This window comes from Neolamprologus brichardi, chromosome 7 (genome assembly GCF_056152115.1).
Source record: "Neolamprologus brichardi isolate AB-2024 chromosome 7, ASM5615211v1, whole genome shotgun sequence".
Lineage (NCBI taxonomy): Eukaryota > Metazoa > Chordata > Actinopteri > Cichliformes > Cichlidae > Neolamprologus > Neolamprologus brichardi.
Genome location: NC_142110.1, coordinates 36057553 through 36062831, shown reverse-complemented (window position 1 = coordinate 36062831; position 5279 = coordinate 36057553). Strand labels below are relative to the sequence as shown.

Sequence of the window (5279 nt, the reverse complement as noted above, 5' to 3'; positions counted from 1 at the left end):
TGGAGTTGTAAAGTATTTTGTCTCATGTCAGTTATATCGTTATCACAAATTTTCAAATGTATATCATGATAAATACTTTTGGTCACCCTGCTCTAGCTGCTTCCACTGCACTTCACTTCTGTATGAATTGATCTTTTCATCACGGTTCACTTTGGACAAGCAGGAAACAGAGGTGACGCTGACTTGTGGCTTCGCAGGATGATTCCCTTTAACAACAGGAGCACACAGTTTGTTTAGGCCACCATGAACAGCTCACATTGTAAATGACAAAGAGCCAGTATCTGATACTGCAGCTTCCACTCACTGTGACAGGATGGCTCGTAGGAGGTGATCACACTCTGCTTCATTGGGTTCCAGTTCAGATTAAGGGACAACACATGAAAAGACCGAAACTGGGAACAAATGTTTGACAAATATTTACTGTTAGAAAACATTCAGTGAAAACATCGATTTTTCTGTTTGGCTTCAAATCTGAGTCTCCAAAAGCCAGTCAGACAGTAGAGTTGGTATAAACAGAGAGAGGAGATGAAGCTTCTTTTAGACAGAGGAAGGGAAAGATTTAGATTCACTTAAAAGGATAATTCTCTATTTTTAGCACTTTCCACTTTTGCTTTCTTGCCATTAAGCTCTAATTAGCTTTAATTTCACTTCAAATACACGAACACAGAAAAGTAAGAGTGCGATTCTGCCAAAGGTAAAAACTAAAATGTAGCATTGTGAAAGGTCCCTGCTCACTCACCCCTCTGTCTCTTCACTGCTGTATATGTGCTGGATTATTTGGACTACATTGCATTGTACAGTTAGACTATGATTGTATCTGTGGGGCTTAAAACAATGACATGTGTTCACTCACAGTGGATTCAATTTCACGTCTTTAGGGCTGGTCTGGAGACATTAACTGGCTCTAGGTGACAGAAAGCGCTGCAAGGACTGAGAACAAACAGGATTAATCCCTTTTTGGTGCACATTATGACAGCTGGGATTTGTGTATATTATGTGTTGAGGTTTTCTCTTTGTGACTGAGGTCCTTCCTGGCGGTGAGATTTGTATTGAGCGTGCAGTGCAGAGTGATCAGACACATATGTGCTGTTCCACAAACAGGATGTTTTTATTGTAGTCACTGCAGCAAGTGAGATCAGTGAGAATAAACCAGAGAGGTGGAAGGAAAAGATCAAAGAACAGATCTTAAGTCCATGATACAATCTGAATGAGGAGAAAAGGCTCACTGTGTGGAAGGCTGAGATACTCTTCTGCAGACGAGCAGCAGAGACAGCTCAACAGGCCACAGAGTATTTTCCCAAAAGTCTCGGGGATCATGGAGATGCTTTCTGGCAGAACTGAGAGCAGCCTTTGTTCCTTTTGCTCAGCAGGGTTTCCATCTCACAGTGTGATTTAGCAGGTGGGGGAAGCTAAAATCAGCTGTAGTGGCTCTTTGTAGAAACTGAAATCAACAAGATGATAATCAGCAGGTATTTCATGAGCTGTCCTGGCTGATTTCCAGCCTCTACACTGACAGGACGCTGTTTACACCGTCTTTTTTCTACATTTAAGCTGAAATTCATATTCATCTCTGTTACTCTTGATGTAACAGACCACGAGCACCACAGCCATTGTGCGTCAGTCGCACACAGTTCTTTACTGTAAACTAACCTGATAATCCTGCACTAACCTGCAGAGGACTTTCATGTGCTCTTTAAGTAACACAGTTTGCTTTGCAGCGTGTTTCACAATATGAGAACATGAGGACTTCCATGGAAGCTTTCAGTTTCTATCAAATGCCACTGAGCAGTCCTTACCTTTAAATATAAGCTCTCCTCTTCCTGTCCTGTATTCTTTCTCCATCTCTGAGTGAAGTTATCTCAAACTCGTTTCTGTCCCTGTGAAATACAACAGCTGGACCTTTAGCTGCAACACACTGTGAGACAAACTGCACAACAACAGCTTGTGTGTTTGCTGTTGTTTGTTGGGCTGATAGAAACGTTGCAGTTGAAATTACCTGCACAACATGTTACTCCCTTTATGCTCGATCGTCTTCTGTAGGGCTCATTAGATGCTGAAGTACCGCGGCCACAACTTATGGACACCTGCAGTCGTTCCAGAGCTGTGCCAAAGAAACCAAACCACACAGCGGCCCACTTGGACCTGTTACTGTGGCACACGTCATCTCTTTGTATGTGACGTCCCCTGGTGATTATTTCAAAGAGGGCTGTACGCTCAGAGTGACAGAAACAATAACTCTCTGCAAATTTGTTGAACCAAAAGTAACGAGAAAATGTAAGAAGTCCAAAGTACAGTTATTTGTTTAAAATGTAATGAGGAAAAGTAAAAAGTACTCCAGTAAAGCACAGATACCTGAAAGTTCTACTTTAGTACAGTAGAGTACAAAGTATTTGTACTTTGTTACTTCCCCTTTGTGATGAACCTTAACTGAGGCGAGTGAGTCGTGCAGCTCTTTGTTCTGGGCTGTTTGCTGACCTCTTGGATGCGTCGTGGCTGGATGCCCGGCCGCTCCGAGGAAGGTTCACCTCTGTTCCATGTTTTCCATTTGTGGATAATGACTCTCTCTGTGGTTTGGTGGAGTCCCATAGCTTTAGACATGGCTTTATAACCCTGTCCACACTGACAGATCTCAATTCATTCGTTTCTGAATCTCTTAGGATGCTGGCATGATGTCTGGCTTTGGAGGATCTTCTGGTCTGTGACACATTTAATTTATCTTAATAATAAACACTTTCATTTAGAAAGAGCATTTTGTGTTTACTTGTGTTGTTGTTGTTGTGTAATATTTAAATGTGATGATCTGAAACATTTAAGTGGGACACTTTTTCACACCACTGTATGTTATTTTATTTATTATATATTTCTTTCTTTTTCTGGAGCGATCGTGATCGGCCACCTAGACCAAAACTGCCAGGGCCGATCTCCTCCCAGCCCTGATTCCTCAGTCATTCTTGTGGGCTACATCTCTCAGACCATGAAGATTTAGACTCATTTTACATAGCGGGCCACATACAGCCCACTGTATGCCGGACCAGTGAAACTCCCCTTACTGTGTAAAGAAGTGACATATTTAACTCTACATGATAAAGAAAAAGCTGCTGTGACAAAGACAGAAATCTGTTGTTACGGCTCTTTGTGCTTAAATCGTAAGAAATAAATGTGTAAAATTACAGAAAAAAGCCCTGACAGCTCATTGCTCACACTGCAGTTTTTTCCTTTGGTTTTTTAAACTGTAGTCACAGAAATTTCTGTAGTAAAAACTTTTCTGTCATTTAATTGTCATTTGCTTGATGATTTTGTGTAGTGTTAAATATCAACACTTCACCGAGTTCCTTTGATTCCTCCGAGGCATCGATGGAAGACAAAACACTGCTCAGTAGACCATTTAACTCTTTATTACTTCTAGGAGGGAGATGCGTCCTGCATGACACGTTGATCTCAAAATGCTGCTGCGCCCCTGACAGTTTAATTACAGAAGCTCTCTCACTCTAGTCTAAACAGTGTGTCAGTAACTTTCCACCAGAGATGGTCCCGTCTTATCTACTTTTTCCCAGGCAAGCGTGAGTGAGAGTCTGCAGCATTTGACTTCCAGGGACACTTGGTCTGATGCCTTTATTTTTCAGGGCCGTGTCCAGTTAATACTACACTATATGGTTATATGGCAGAATTGAGGCACTTCAAATCCTTTAATCCCAACAGTAGCATGAAAGAGAGTGATATTATACCGCTTATGTCAAACCGAGTGATTTATGACCCCCTTGAGCGATTTATGGTCGTAGGAAGTAATAAAGTAATAAAGGAAGTAATAAAAATATGATATTCATAAAAAGATGATATTAATAAAAAGATGATATTCATAAAAATATGATATTCATAAAAATATGCTAGTTCATAGCTCATTGCTTTTTCCCCTTAACCCTAACTAATTGATTATTTAAGTTTCTTATATCAAATAGCATTCTTTTATTTTTTAATCCAATAAAAAAAGTTTATTTTTTTTATGCTTAAAAACGCCATCTGGTGGTGGCTCAGCGTGTGTGCGAGGGCGCGTGCCCGAGGCTGTGTGTCAGGGCGCGCGCGTGCGCCTGTGTCTCCGGACTCTGTGTTTTTCGGGCTCCGTGCTTATGTGTGAAAAACGTGTTAATACATAGTAAAATAGTGAAACTGTTTAGTTAAACTTGTGCTTTGTAACGTTCAGTATGGCCAGAAATACAGGCTGCATGCCTTGGGGCAAAACTTTATTTCAATTTATATGCATTTGTTTAATCCGAACAAGGAGATTTAGAATAAAACTCAGAATCGTGAAAAAAACAAACAAAAAAAAAACTTCACCGAAAAACGCACCGCGGCTCCCAACATAAAAAACTCTTTTTCTCCAAAAAACCCCGATAGGTACCCCTCTATTCCCCAAAACCTTATATTTTGGAAACAGGGGAAAAATCCTGAAAAGATCCTTAGTCTTTTGTCCCCCCTCCCACCCCGATCCTCCGCGCAGGAAAAGCAAAAACTTAGTCTTTTCTCTCAAATTCACCCCGATCCTTAGACTAAATAACCAGGGAAAAACTCCTGAAAACCCTGCTACCCCTTTTATTCCCAAAAAACCTTATATTCGAAAACAGGGGAAAAATCCTGGAAAGTCCTTAGTCTGTTTTCTTCAAAACGACCCCTCTTACCAGCTACCTCTAACACAGAGTCTAAGTTCTCCCTTTGCTCTTAATCGATCCGCTACCAGAGCACAATTTTTTCCTGCCTCTTCGCTCCTGGCTCAACTCCCGAATACTGCTTCCTAGTTTGAAATTTTCCGCCAGAGACCAACTCCGCCTAACTTAGCCCCGCTGCCAATCACATAACAATTGGGCGGCTCCCTTCGCACCCCGGTTAGCCAATCGGCTGCAGGTCTGATTTACCTTCTCAGCGATAGGTTTATTCTCTTACTGGCATTCAGGATAAATAATCTAACATTTCACCTTAAATTTAACTGTTTTTTTTCTCTCAGAAAAAACAAACAAGCTTTTCTCTCACAAAAAACAACCAAGTTTTCTTTCTTTTTCACAAAGAATCATGGCCGCCAGACCTACCAACCTCAATGTGGTCTCTCAAACTCCCGTGACCAGCTACAGATCCTCTGCCACGCCAGAACTCACCCGAATGCACCTTTGCAGAGTGCAGCCAACAGCAGATGCCAGCCGTTTGGAGGAGAGATTCGGGCTCAACAATGGCGGGTTTTGGGGCTATGCCTTCAGCCTTCCAGAGGGTGAAATATTTTTCTTTCAACTCAA

The 5279-nt window shown here is 41.5% G+C and overlaps 1 long non-coding RNA gene across 1 annotated transcript; it reads right to left on the bottom strand.

Moving 5' to 3' along the window:
• Positions 1-1043: 1043 nt before the first annotated feature.
• On the bottom strand, positions 1044-2137 carry LOC148102117 (uncharacterized). The gene is made up of 3 exons (XR_015719286.1): positions 1997-2137; positions 1797-1877; positions 1044-1441 (listed from the first exon to the last, which is right to left on the bottom strand). It is a non-coding gene; the product is annotated as an uncharacterized LOC148102117 (long non-coding RNA).
• Positions 2138-5279: the final 3142 nt, after the last annotated feature.